The 15,229-nt window shown below is 44.4% G+C and overlaps 1 protein-coding gene across 3 annotated transcripts in view; it reads right to left on the reverse strand.

Moving 5' to 3' along the window:
• Positions 1–13,538, reverse strand: part of GSDME (gasdermin E) — a 75,260-nt gene extending 61,722 nt beyond the window's left edge. For 2 of the 3 annotated variants that reach the window (XR_003143032.3, XM_025464403.3), the window contains exon 1: positions 10,629–10,712. The gene's annotated coding sequence lies outside the window, so the exon portion shown is untranslated. Of the gene's footprint in view, positions 1–10,628; positions 10,713–13,517 lie in introns of those variants that run through there. The other variant, XM_025464404.3, reaches the window with a different exon arrangement.
• Between the last annotated feature and the right edge of the window lie 1,691 nt (positions 13,539–15,229).

The raw sequence follows: 15,229 nt of genomic DNA on the forward strand, positions 1-15,229 counted from the left end.
TACGCACAAACACACAAGAACACACATATATAGTTATTATTATTCAAAAAAACACAAGCGAAATAAGTTTTGTAAAAAGTATCCATAGTCAAAGGTTAAAATATCTAATGGACAAGAAATGTGTTTTATTTTTATTTGTACCCTGGTGCCTGGCAGTCACATAGATGTAAAATCACAGTTTAAAAACTGGAAGTAGTCTTAGATATTAACTAGTTCAACCCACTTGCTTTATTTTTTGTTTATTTTTTTAATTTTTTAAATTGTATTTATCTATTTAAACTCAATTAATTAATATACAGTGTTATTTATTTCAGAGGTAAGAGTTTAGTGATTCATCAGTTGCATATAACACTCAGTGCTCATTTCATCAAGTGACCTCCATTACATCAAATGCCCATCATCCAGTTACCCCATCCCTCTACCCACCTTCCCTCCAGCAACCTTCAGTTTGTTTCTTATAGTTAAGAGTCTTTTATGGTTTGTCTCCCTCTCTGATGTTGTCTTATTTTTTTTCCTCCCTTCCCCTATGATCCTCTGTTTTGTTTCTTAAATTCTACATGAGTGAAAGCATGGTAACTGTCTTTCTCAAATTGACTTACTTCGCTTGGCATAATACCCTCTAGTTCTATCTGTGTCCTTACAAATGGTAAGATTAATCTCTTTGATGGCTGAGTAATATTCCATTGTGTTATATAAAAATTCTCAATTGAAATACTGAAAGAGAATATGTATATAATAATACATTATACATATATATAATAATATAATATAATAATAATATATAATAATCCAATTCTTCTTTATCCAGTCATCTGTTGATGGACATCTGAGCTCTTTCCATAGTTGGTTATGTGGAGTGCATTGGAGTGCAGGTACCCCTTTGGATCACTGTTTGTATCCTTTGGGTAAATACCTAGTAGTGCAACTGCTAGGTCATAGAGTAGCTCTATTTTTAACTTTTTGAGGAACTTCCATACTGATTTCCAGAGTGGCTGTGCCAGCTTGTATTCCCCCAGCAGTATAAGAGGGTTCCCTTTTCTCCACATCCTCTCCAACATCTGTCATTTCCTGACTTGTTAACTTAAGCCATTCTGGCTGGTGTGAGGTGGTATCTCATTGTGGTTTTGATTTGTATTTTCCTGATGCTGAGTGATGTTGAGCATTTTAAGAACAAATGTTGTTGGGTCACCTGGCTGGCCCAGGCAATTAAGGGTCTGCCTTTGGCTTGGATCATGATCCCAGAGTCCCAGGATCAAGCCTCACATGGGGCTACCTGCTCAGTGGAGGGTCTGCTTCTCCCTCTGCACATCACCCCACTCATGCTCTCTCTCAAATAAATAAATAAAATCTTTTTAAAAAAAGAGCAAATATTGTTAAAATGTCTATGCTACCCAGAGCAATCTACACATTCAATGCAATCCCTATCAAAATATCATCAACATTTTTCACAGAGCTGGAACAAATAATCCTAAAGTTAGTATGGAACCAGAAAAGACCCCGAATAGCCAGAGGAATGTTGAAAAAAAAAAAAAAAAAAAGAAAGAAAGAAAGAAAACCAAAGCTGGGGCATCACAATGCCTGACTTCAAGCTCTATAACAAAGCTGTAATCATCAAGATAGTATAGTACTGGCACAAAAACAGACACACAGATCAATGGAACAGAATAGAGAACCCAGAAATAGATCCTCAGCTCTATGGTTAACTCAATCTTCAACAAAGCAGGAAAGAATATCCAATGGTAAAAAGACAGTCTCTTCAACAAATGGTGTCGGGAAAATTGGACAGCCACATGAGGAAGAATGGAACTGGACAATTCTCTTACACCACACAGAAAAATAAATTCAAAATGGATGAAAGACCTAAATGTGAGACAGGAATCCATCAAAATCCTAGAGGAGAACACAGGCCGCAACCTCTTTGACCTTGTCCACAACAACTTCTAGCTAGACATGTCTCCAAAGGCAAGGGAAACAAAAGCAAAAATGAACTACTGGGACTTTGTCAAGATAAAAAGTTTTTGCACAGCAAAGAAAATAGTCAACAAAACCGAAAGACAACCTACAGAATGGAAGAAGATATCTTATCAATCTTATCAGATGAAAGGCTAGTATCCAAAATCTATAAAGAATTTATCAAACTCAACACTGAAAAAACAAATAATCCAGTTAAAAAATGGGCAGAAGACATGAATAGATATTTCTCCAAAGAAGACATACAAAATACCAACAGATACAAGCCACTTGCTTTAACATGAACCTCCTCTGGGACACCAGAAAATGTTTGTCTTACCTATCACTAGTTCTTCTCTAAAGGCCTTTTCTTAGATTACTGTGTGGCTACGTCACCCTATTCTTATATAGTAACAATAAGAATAAACATTTAAGGAAGGGATTCTAAAACATAAAAAGTTCCTTTCTTACTTGAAAGAGAGCACTTGTGTGGGAGCAGGGGGAGGGGCAGAGGGGAAGGGAAAGGGAAAGAAAATCTGAAGCGGACTGTACTCTAAGGACAGAGCCCAACATAGGACTCAATCCCACGACCGGGAGATCATAAACTGAGCCCAAACCAAGAGTAAGACGCTTAATTGACTGAGCCACCCAGTAGCCCCTAAAAATTTCCTTTCTGATAAACAGTGAACTGCAAATAAGGAAAACCACATATGCTCAAACTCTCATCTCTAATGCATTTCTCACTATAGTAAGTTTCTTGCATGTGATGGAGCACTCACTCATTTATCGAAACATTTACTGAATCATTAATTATCCTTAAGTACCTACTATACAGAGTGCATTTAAGCACTAGGATAATGATACAAAAAACAGTCTATATACAGATAGCCAACAGACACATGAAAAAACACTCAACATCACTAATCACTAGGAAAATGCAAATCAAAACTATAATGAGATGATTTCACACCAGTCAGAATGGCTAGAATTAAAAAGACAAGAAATAACAAATGTTGTTGAGGATGTAGAGAAAAAGGAAGTCCCATGCACTACTGGTGGGAGTGCATGTTTTCCTCTGTGGAAAACAGTATGGAATTTAAATCAAAAATTTAAAATAGAAATACCAATAAATAAATAAATAGTAAAAAAATAAACTAAATAAAATAAAATAATAAATTAAATAAATAAATAAAAATAAAATCGAAATACCTAACAATCCAGTAATCCCACTACTGGATATTTGCCCCCCCCCCAAAAAAAAAGAACACTAATCTGAAAAGATAAATGCACCCCTAGGTTTATTGTGGAATTATTTACAATAGCCAAGACATGGAAGCAACCCAGGTATCCACCAACAGTTGGAAAGATAAAGTGCTATATATATGCAATGGAATATCAGCCATAAAAAAAGAATGAAATCTTGCCATTGCAACAACATGGATGGACCTAGAGGGTATTATGCTAAGTGAAGTCAGACAAATATATGATTACACTTACGTATGGAATTGAATAAAAAACATAAAATAAGTGAACAAACAAAAGCAGAAACAGATTCATAAATACAGAGAACATACTGAGGGGGATGGGCCAGAGAGGAGGGGGATGGGTGAAGGGGAGTGGAAGGCACAGGCTTCCAGTTATGGAATAAGTTACAAGGATGAAAGGTACAGCACAGGGAATATAGTCAATGGTACTGTAAGAGCCTTGTATGGTGACAGATGGTAGCTACAGTTGTGGTGTAGAGAGTTGTCAAATCATTATGCTGTACAGCTGAAACTAACGTAACATTGTGTGTCAACTCAAAAACAGACACATATATCAATGGAACAGAATAGGAAACCCAGAAATGAATGCACAACTCTATGATCAACAAAGCAGTAAAAAATATCCACTGGAAAAAAGTTTCTTCAACAAATGGTGTTGGGAAAACTGGACAGCCACGTGCAAAAGAATGAAACTGGACCGTTTTTTTACATCATACACAAAGATAAATTCAAAATGGATGAAAGACCTAAGTGTGAGACAGGAATCCATCAAAGTCCTAGAGGAGAACACAGGCAGCAACCTCTTTGAGCTCAGCTGCAGCAACTCCTTACTGGACATGTCTTCAAAGGCCAGGGAAACAAAAGCAATAATGAACCACTGGGATTTCATCAAAATAAAAGCTTCTGCCCAGCAAAGAAAACAATCAACAAAACTAAAAGGCAATCTATGGAATGGGAGAAGATATCTCCAAATGACATCTGATAAAGGGTTAGCATCCAAAATCCACAAAGAACTTATCAACATCCCAAAAAACAAACAATGCAGATAAGAAATGGGCAAAAGACATGAATATACACTTTTCCAAAGATAGCATCCAGATGGCTAACAGATACATGAGAAGAAAAGCTCAGTATCACTCAGCATCAAGGAAATACAAATCAAAACCACAATGAGATGCCACCTCACACCAGTCAGGATGGCTAAAATTAACACAGGAAACAACAGATTTTTTTTAAAAGGTTTATTTATTTATTTTTATTTATGATAGACACAGAGAGAGAGAGAAAGAGGCAGAGACACAGGAGGAGGGAGAAGCAGGCTCCATGCCGGGAGCCCGATGCGGGACTTGATCCTGGGACTCCAGGATCGTGCCCCCGGCCAAAGGCAGGCGCCAAACCGCTGAGCCACCCAGGGATCCCTAAAACAACAGATGTTGATGAGGAGAAAGGGGAATCCTCCTGCATTGTTGGTAGGAATGCAAACTGGAGAACAGTATGGAGGTTTCTCAAAAAGTTAAAAATCGGGCAGCCCCGATGGCCCAGCAGTTTGGCGCTGCCTTCCGCCCAAGGTGTGATCCTGGAGACCCGGGATCGAGTCCCATGTTGGGCTCCCTGCATGGAGCCTGCTTCTCCCTCTGCCTGTGTCTCTGCCTCTCTCTCTTTCTGTGTGTGTCTCTCATGAATAAATAAAATCTTTAAAAAAAAAAAAAAAGTTAAAAATAGAACTACCCTACAATACAGCAATTGCACTACTAGGCATTTACCCAAAGGATACAAAAATACAGATTTGAAGGGGTACATACCCCTCCGATGTTTATAGCGGACAATTATACCTGTAAGCTGCATTTTGTGGGCTAAGTGGAACCAGGCAAAAGAGTACCGTGGGGGTGCTCTAGCAGATGAGCAGCAACTGTAAAAGCTCAGCATTGGCAGGAGGTGGTGGAAAGGTAGGGAAGTTCATGCATGGTAAGATTTGTGCCCGGCAAGCTCGTGACGATCCATAAGACATCATTTTGTGGTAATATGCCCATTGCCACTTCCTTGGCAGACATGGAATTGCTTTTCAAGCTCTGAGACTTGTTCCTGCATTGGTGCTAGAGTGGGGGAGGGCAAAGGACAGGGATGAGTAAGCCTCAGTCCGGGTCATGCACGCTGGGCCTCCCCTGCTGGGAGCCAGAGCAGCAGGAGCCATCAGAGGGAAGGGCTGTATCAGGAGTGATGCAATCAGAGTTGTCACTTAGCAAGATGTTCTGGAAGCAAAATAGGAAACCAGCTGGAAGGGAACAAGATGAGAGATGGACAATAAATGGTTACACTGAACTACGTCACAGGCAGAAGGATAGAAAAAATGATTTGGTGGTGTCCCCAGAATTCTGTTTGGATGTGAGAGTGCTGTTGAAGGAGACTCCCTATGATGGCCTCCATGTATCTCGGGTGTGAGCTGCCTGATAAGAGATGCCAGTTACTGAGACAGGGAATTCGGGAGGAAGCAGATTGGTGGGGACAGTAAAACAGTACCTGCTGAAGGTGTACCTAGGATAGCATGCAAGATTTATTTTGCCAAGGGAGAGAAACTTTAACAAAATAAGGTCTCCCCAATGACCTATGGAAATCCAACTTGCTTGTCCAAGAGAAGAGCCATAGCAGGATCTGCTTCAGTGTGGCAATCGTATCAGAATCTCTCTTTCTATGGGACACCCCAAGAGGGATGTCACCAACTTCCCTTCAGATCAAACAAGTTTCTGAAGACACATTAGATTTGCCATTAAAATGCAACAAAAACCATCTATTGTGGGTGGCAAAGCTTTTCTAATGCCACTAATCCTCCCCAGAGGAATTACAGGATAAAGAAAGGGAACTCCTAAATTAATTTTTAATTTTTTTCCAACTACCATCAAACAGCCAATTTGCCTTCTTGAGGTTAGTTTGTTTTAGGAAGAGTTATTGCAGGTGGATCTCACTTTACAGGTTTTTATTAGAATCATGCTTATTCAATCAAGGAACTCAGTATACATTCTTGTGAAGTTAAAGTTAGAGGTTTCTTTTTATTATTATATTTGAATACATAATATATTACATGGCTCAAATATCTACTTTGTAAAAAAATACACACTGAGAAATACCATTTGAACCCATGTCCCATCTACCCTTTTATGGCTCTCCCCCACAGGTATATTATCTCGGTGTTTCTTCATACAAATAAAAATCCAAAGGAGTCTGCACCCTGTTCTGCATGTCACTTTTTGTCATGTAACAATAAATCCTGGAGATCTTTCCATGTTAGTACCTTCATCTTCGCAGCTGCATAATACTCTACTACACCACTGTTTGTCCTATACTCCTGATCATTTAGGTTATTTTATTTCTGCATTAAAAATGCCACACTAAATACTCTTGAACATTTGTCTTCTTCACATATGGACAAGAGAACCTGAAAGAAGATTCCTACAAGAGAGCTTGCTAGACCAATGGGTAAATATATCTATAATTTTAGGGGTTGCATCATGTTGCAGGCACACCAATAAGGTATGAAAAAAGTCTCAGAAACAGAGTGTTATCAAACTTTTGTATTTTTGTCAGTCTCATAGGTGAGAAATGGTACTCCGGTCTTAGGGTGTGTTATTTTAATATAAATTAAGTCAAGCATCTTTTGTTTAAAGAATTTTTGTATTTCTTTTTCTTAACTGTGTCCTTGGTCCATTTTCTATTCATTTTTTCTTTATTCCTAGGAGCTTTTGATAGATCAGCTAAAATATAGTCTAGAAATCTAATACAACAGTTTGTCACGTGGCATTGGAAGACAATAAGCCGCCACACCATACTCAAACATCTAAAGTAACTGTCTAGCCAGGAAAGATTAAATAATTTGTCTAGGGCCAACTGAAGATCCCAAATTGAGCACAAAAAAGTCTCAATTAACCATATGTCAGATGTCAGAAGTCAGATTGAAATTTTCAGTGTGTTCCAATGTGGAAGTAGACAAAAATGGCTTCATGAGAGATGTAGCTCAAATTGCTTATGGCCTAAAAACCTATTGCATTTCACAACTATACCACAGATCTCCACTCTCACATGGGGCCATAAGAACTCTATTAGCTCAGTGGGGTTAAACAGGTGATGGGGATTAAGGACAGCACTTGTGATGAGCACCGGGTGTTGAATGGAAGTGCTGAATCACTAAATAATACCTGAAACTGATATTTTAATGTGTGTTAATTCACCTGCATATGTAGTTTCCCAGCTCAAAGCAATTAGAACTCAGAAAGCCAAAGACAATGAGGTAAGGATATGTAAATTTGAATCAGGCTCCTGGACAACAGATCTTGAAGGAAGAAACTAAGAAAACAAGACAATGCCAAGTCAGAAAAGCACAGGGCCAACTGGGGCCACTGGCCCCTAGGAACAAAGAATCATAAAAATAGGTGTCAAGGTCATGATTGTGTGAGAATATACTATAATTAGCATCCATTCTTACTGGTTATAATTGATAGAATTATCAAATTCTTGAGTTGGAAAGGACCCAGTTCTTCCTCATACCCAATTCAGGATTCTTCTCTGGAGCAGCTCTACTTGATCACTGGGCCTCTGCTTGAATAGTTCTGGGCAAGAAACCTCAACATCAAAATACACTAGAGAGAAACAACTGTATGGTGAGTCCATGCGGTGTGCCAGGCACTGGGCTAAAATCTTGCTACGCATTTCCTCATTTAATCTGCTCAGCAACTCTGAGTAGGCATTTTACAGATGTGTTAACTGAAGTTTGAAGATGTTAAGTAACTTGCCCAAATCACGAGAAGGGAAAAAAAAAAAAGCAGCCCTGACACAGGGAGCCAGCCTGATACTAGGAGTTGCTAAATAATGGCCCAGCCTCCTCCTGTTATACATGAACAGTGTCTCAGGACATCAACCTCAGGCCAGGCCACTCTGTGGTCATGATGAATTAAGACAGAAACAAGACCCCTCATAATCTCATCTGACCTCAGACAGATTCCAAACCACAAAAATGACCAAACACCCCCCCCACAACCACCACCACCAGTCCTGGCTAATGAGTGACGGCTGCTTCTTGGCCAAGCACAGCTTTAACCTCACTGGTGGCTTCCTTGTGAAGATACTCAGTGGAATCCTCCCCCTTCCTAACAGCATCGAATCCAGAGCAAAGTCCTGTTTGCTTAAGTTCTCCCCAAAATCACCTAAGTGAAAGCCTAAATGTGAGGACTCCTGTCTAACACCCACTTACTGAGCCGCCCCTGGTGTGAGATCTCCCTCGCGGCAACAAGCCACAAACTCAACTTTTTCAACTTTAAGTGCATTCCTGGAGGTCTCTGGAGGGCACTGAATGTCACATAGAGAATTAAAGCTGAGCCAAGGTTCCAGTGGAGGTCCAGCCGCCTCCCAGGCCTGAGCGCTTGGCCACCCCGCTTGGCTGATTCCTCAAGTCAACTTTTTAAAAATTGGGCTACATGATTCATTTTATAAAATAAGTAAGTGTGCTCGAAAGGGTAGACCTCAGTTATGGAACACGTGCTTTCCTCACTGTGGAGGGAAATGAGACGTTGCTGGACTTGTCTCATAGTTAACAACTTCAGCACATTTTGAGTTCTTTTTAGTTTTCTCAATAACAAAATGAAATTTAGTCTATTAAAACAGAGGTGTCATCCTTTTCTATCTTCCCAGCTCACAGCCTAGTACTGAGCTCCTTTTGACAGTAAGAACACAAGTTCAAGACAAGGTGCCCCACCACTTCTTTCTAAACTAAAAATCCGTGTGTGAAAATAAACACACACACACACACACACACACACACACAGAAATGATGGTCATAAAACAGGCACAAACTTGAGAAAGGAGTGAGGGCGAGGCGACCAAGGCTTCTGGGACGTGGGTTGGGTAACAAAAGAGAGGTGGCTTATGAAGAGGGGGGCACTTGATAGGATGAGCACTGGGTGATATGCTATATGTCGGCAAATTGAACTCCAATAAAAAAATAATTTTAAAAAAGAAGAAGGAAAAAAAAGGGAACTCTCTGGTCCCCTTGAAGCTGCAAAGAGAACAAATGTAGAACCTGGTGGTCAGGCGCGGGCCTATGGGGCAGCAGCTGGAAGCCGGGGCCTACTCCTGGATCTCTGACGGCCTGGCCTCCGCTTCCCGGGCTGCTTTCCTTTATAGGAAGAGCGCCTCGAGCCTCGGTGTCCACGACCGAGGACTGGGTCAAGAAGCTGGGGCAGCCCCGGTAGCGCAGTGGTTTAGCGCCACATGCAGCCCAGGGTGTGATCCTGGAGACCCGGGATCGAGTCCCACGTCAGGCTCCCTGCATGGAGCCTGCTTCTCCCTCTCCCTGTGTCTCTGCCTCTCTCTATCTCTCTCTCTGTGTGTCTCAAATAAATAAATTAAATTAAAAAAAAAAAAAAAAAGAAGCTGTGGGCTATGCACACGGTGGAGTATTCCTCAGCCACTGGAAACCACCAACACCCACCATTTGCTTCGACGTGGATGGACCTGGAGGGTATGATGCTGAGTGAAGCAAGTCCATCGGAGGAGGACAAACATCATATGGTCTCGTTCATTTGGGGAATATAAAAAATAGTGAAAGGGAATAAAGGGGAAAGGAGAAGAAATAAGTGGGAAATATCAGAAAGGGAGACAGAACATGAGAGACTCCTAACTCTGGGAAAGGAACTAGGGGTGGGGGAAGCGGAGGAGGGCGGGGGTGACGGGCACTGAGGGGGGCCCTTGGCGGATGGGCCCTGGGTGTTATGCTATATGTTGGCAAAGAGAACTCCAATAAAAAAATTTTTTAATAAATTAAAAAAAAAAAAAAAAGAGGAAGAGCGCATGGCTGATTTCGGCCGTGATCAATTCACTCCGCGCTTCTCGCGCTGCCTCCCTGACCCCTCCGGAGGCTGCGGCCCCCCGCGGCCCTCCCAGGCGCCCGGTTCTGTTCACTCCTTGCAACAAGCAGACGCTCGGCCCCGCGGCCCTCAAGCATCCTGTGCATCCTGTGCGGGGGCCGGGGGCTCGCGGGGGTCCGCACCCCGAGGCCCGCGCGGGCCCCGCGGGCAGCCGTGACGTCACCCGGCCCCGGCCCACGACCCGGGGGGGGGGGGGCTGCTCCGCGCGCTCCCGCCCGAACCCGAAGTCAGGCGCCGCGGGGAGCCGCTGCAGCCCGGAGACCCCCCGTCGCCTCGGCCCGGCCCCCGCCCGCCCGCCCGCCCGCCGCACGCCGCGCCCAGGGGCAAACCGGAGGCCGCGGAACGGAGGGGCGGTGGAGAGGGCGCACGGGGGGCGCGGGGCTCGCCACGGCCGGGAGGAGGGAGGGGGAGGGCGGAGGGCAGCCGCCGCAGACCCGGCTCCGTCGGGGGGACCGAGGGGAGGGGCCCGGCCCCGCGCACCCGCAGCCGCAGCCGCGCTCACCTGCCGGCGCCGCCGGTCCCGCAGCCGCGCACTCGGAGCCCGCCTGCCCCGCGGTCGAGCCCCGCGGGAGGGGGCGGGAGGGGGCGGGAGGGGGCGGGGCCTGGGCCGGGCCGGGCAGGACTGGGGGCGCGGGGCCCGGCTCGGCCGAGGCGGGCGGGGACGGCGGGCGGGGACGGCGGGCGGGGACGGCGGGCGGTGTCCCGAGGCCCGCCCCGAGGCCGCCAGCCCGCCGGTTCCCTCTCTTCGGTGGCTCCGCCCACGCGGGGCGCCCACAGCCACAGCCACAGCCACAGCCACAGCCACAGCCACAGCCACAGCCACACCCCCGGCTCGGCTTCGGCCCCAGTCCCCGCCCGCCGCCCGGGATCCCAGGCCTGGGGCGCCCCGGGGGACACGCCCGGCTCAGGGAGACCCCCCGCCCCGCGCTCGTACGGGCGCCCGAGGCCTGCGCGGCCGGGTCTGGGGCTGCTCCAGCCTGGGGGCCCCGCATGCCGCGCCTGGGCCGTCCGCATTTGTGCCGTCACCCTGCCGCACTTAGTCCTGGCATTATTACCATTATTATTATTTTAGATTTTATTTATTTATGCATGAGAGAGAGAGAGGCAGAGACACAGGCAGAGGGAGAAGCAGGCTCCATGCACGGAGCCCGACGTGGGACTCGATCCTGCGCCTCCAGGATCACGCCCCGGGCCGAAGGTGGCGCTAAACCGCTGAGCCACCCGGGCTGCCCTAGTCCTGGCATTATTATTATTTTTCTCTTTTTCTTTTTTTTAGATTTTATTTATTTATGCATGAGAGAGAGGCAGAGACACAGGCAGAGGGAGAAGCACGTAGGGAGGCCGGGAGCCGAACATGGGACTCGACCTTGGATCTCCAGGATCATGCCCTGGGCTCAAGGCAGGGGCTAAACCGTTGAGGCACCCGGGCTGCCCTAGTCCTGGCATTATTAATAATTCATGGCGATCCCTGGGAGGTTCAGCGGTTTGGCGCCTGCCTTCGGCCCAGGGCCTGATCCCCTGACCCGGGATCGGGATTGAGTCCCACATCGGGCTCCCTGCGTGGAGCCTGCTTCTCCCTCTGCCTGTGTCTCTGCCCCTCCCTCCCTCCCTCTCTCCCTCCCTCCCTCCCTCCCTCCCTCTCTCTCTCTCTCTCATATGAATAAATAAAATCTTTAAAAATAATAATAATTCATGCAACTATATTCTAAGCTCCCAGTACTCTGCCAGGGTGAGAGCAATGAATGAGAAAAAAATAAAATTTCAGTCCTTGGAGAACTTGCCTCCGGGAGTGTTGAGTTTTGTTGCTGCCTTCCACAGGGCTGGGGAGGAGGCAGGCTTTCTCTTGGGCCCCCATTGGTCTAAGCAGATCCCTAGATTGCAGTTACCTCAACTCCTTGTATTTGTCTCAGTAAAGCCCTTCTGACTATTCACATTAAAAGTACAGCCAGGGGGCAGCCGGGGTGACCCAGGGGATTAGCGCCGCCTTCAGCCCAGGGTGTGATCCTGGAGACCCAGGATGGAGTCCCATGTTGGGATCCCTGCGTGGAGCTTGCTTCTCCCTCTGCCTATCTCTCTCTCTCTCTCTCTCTCTCTCTCTCTCTCTTTTTCATGAATAAAAAAGAAAAAAGGAAGTACAGCCAGGCCATCAATCTGCAGGAATACCTCCTAGTCCCTTGACTGCCTCATTTTTCTCCTTTGCACTGACCACAGTCTGATAGACTATACACAGAGTACTTCACGTGTTATCGTTCTCTTCCTTAGGATGTCCGTTCCACAAGGGTAGAGACCTTGGTCTGTTTTGTTTACTATATGCAGCACCTAGCCTAGTACCTGATACATGGTAGACAGTAAATAATTGTTAAATTAATTAATGCTTCCTCTTGTTTGTTCTCCCAGCTAGACTGTGGGGTCTTACTCATCTGTGCAGTGCCTGGCCCAAGGCAGGTGCGCTGTTAATGGTTGTTGCGTGAATGAGTGAATAGAAATGGCTGAGAGAGGTGGTCCTCTGTCTTGCCAACTAAGAGGTATTGGAAGACAAAAAGAATCACTGTGCTGGCTTTTGAAAGAGACTTTCATCCGTGCTATTGCTTGTCTGTGTCCATAAAATTGTATAGTGATGACTCTGGTTTGTTATCACACCCTTAACCTTAAGAACATCCTTATAAACAGAATGTTCACGAAGTCCCCACCAACAAGCCCCAGCCCCGTCTAGATAGGTTACCACTTGTAAATGAGAATGCATGACCTTTCTGTTGCAACGGTTACTTAAGGGCTTCAGATTCTTTCACTCCTTTTGTCCCATCCATTGCCTTTCAGTTAAATGCATGAGAAGCATAGTAATAATATTAGCTGCTAATATTTATATAGCACTCTCTAGTTACTACCATGAAGCACGGTTCCGAGTTCCTTATGTGCATTAATCGACTCATTTAATCCTCACAGGAACTGACTGGAGGCCCAAGTTACAAATGAGTACATTGAGGCACAAGCCAGGAAGCTTACCTAGCTGGGAAGAAACAGAGCCAGGATTTAAATCCAGATCATTTGACACCATCTAGGTTTCTTTTTTTAATTGGTATATAACTGGCATATAACATTTTTTAAGTTGCTTTTGTTTTTTTAAAGATTAATTAATTTATTCATGAGAGATACAGAGAGAGGCAGAGACACAGGCAGAGGGAGAAGCAGGCTCTATGCAGAGAGCCTGACATGGGACTCGATCTCGGAACTCTGCAATCACGCCCTGAGCCGAAGGCAGACACTCAACAGCTGAGCCACCAGGCATCCCACATTTTTTTATTTAAGGTATACAACACATTGATTTGGTATACTTTTATATTGATAAAATTCATTAATGGGGTGTAGTATTTAAATGAACATATTAACGAACCAGCTCTGCATGGCTGCCATAACTTCATCTAGTTCTTTAGGAGGTGATCTTCGAGACACCTGGTCTCTTTTACAGGAATAGCCACTATGGAAGAGAAAGAACACACAGACACACACACACACATGCTTCAGATGAATTTGCATCAAATCCAGCCTACAACCTACCAACTGAGTGACCTTAGGCAAATTTTCAACTTCATATTTCAAAAATTACTTAAAGTGTTGTCACGAGATTGAAAGAGAAAGTGTATAAAAAGCACTCAGCACATAGTAGACCATCAATAAAAGTGAGTTTCCTTTTCTTTATTAATTACTTTCTAGTTAATGTTGCTTTTAAATTGAGTCTAAAATTTTTCACCTATGTATAATTTTGCCTTTTACCATATTGACTGCTTCCCAGAGGAACATAGCTACTAACATAAATTAACATAAAATTTGGCATACGTTGATATATATTTTTAAACCAATTTATCTCCCTGAATCCCAAAAGTATTTTAACTGGAGACTGCAATGCCAATGCATATTACCAATTACTGCTCTAAAATAAAAAGCTTTATGGAGGGTTAAATACAGCCCAGAATTAACAGCCTATTTCTTTCAGAGTCTCAACCATCTCTTTTCAAATGAAAGGTATAGATACAGACAGGAGAAAGCTAAAATTTACTTGGTGGCCAACAAATGACAAACCAAAATTATCAAAGTTTAAAGTCCCAATGCAAATATTATTAGGGACAAATAAAGAAATGAAGTACTTTGGGGGGCGCCTGGGTGGCTCAGTCAGCTAGGTGGCTGCCTTCAGCTTAGGTCCTGATCGCAGGAGTTCAGCTCAGCAGGGAACCTGTCTCTCCCTCTCCCTCTGCGCCTCCCCCTGCTTGTGCTCTGTCCTTCTCTCTCAAATAAATAAAATCTTTTTTAAAAATGAAGTAATTTGTTGTTCAAATTATAATTTACTACACGACAAACTACCTAAAGCTTAAATGACTTGAAATAACAACCATTTTATTACATCTCAGGATTTTGCAGGTCAGAATTTAGGGCAGGGCTCAGCTGAGTAATTCTTCAGTTCCATGTGGCTCTGATCATTCAGTAGAATTTAGTTAGTGAATGACTGAGTCTGGAGCATCCTGGATGGCTTCACCCACATGGCTGATGCCTTGGCAGGGATGGCCGGAAGGGAGCACTCAGCTGAGATTATCAAGCAGACCTCCATACACGTGGCCTCTTTATCATGGTGGTATTAGGAAAATAAGACTTCTTTTTTAAAAAATATTTCATTTATTTATTCATAGAGACACAGAGAGAGAGTGGCAGAGACACAGGCAGGGGGAAAAGCAGGCTCCATGCAAGGAACCTCATGCGGGACTCGATCCCAGGACCCCAGGATCATGACCTGAGCCAACGGCAGGTGCCCCCAGGGAAATCAGACTTATATAGAGGCTCAGGGTTCCAAAAGCAAGTGCTCCAAAAAACAAGGCAGAAGCTATGTGTTCTGACTTAGCCCCTGAAGACCTGGCATGCAGCCTCTGCAACATTCCATTGCTGAAGCCAGCCCAGATTCAGAGAGGAGGATTATACTCTACCTTTCAATGGGAGAAATAGCAAAGAACTTCTGATACTTTCAGTCTATCACATTTGCTTTTATGAAAGAGAATGGCATCAAATAAACAAAGTGGGGGAAAAAAGCCTATATTTTTGTTCATTGTTCATGTGGAA

Source organism: Canis lupus, chromosome 14 (assembly GCF_003254725.2).
Source record: "Canis lupus dingo isolate Sandy chromosome 14, ASM325472v2, whole genome shotgun sequence".
Lineage (NCBI taxonomy): Eukaryota > Metazoa > Chordata > Mammalia > Carnivora > Canidae > Canis > Canis lupus.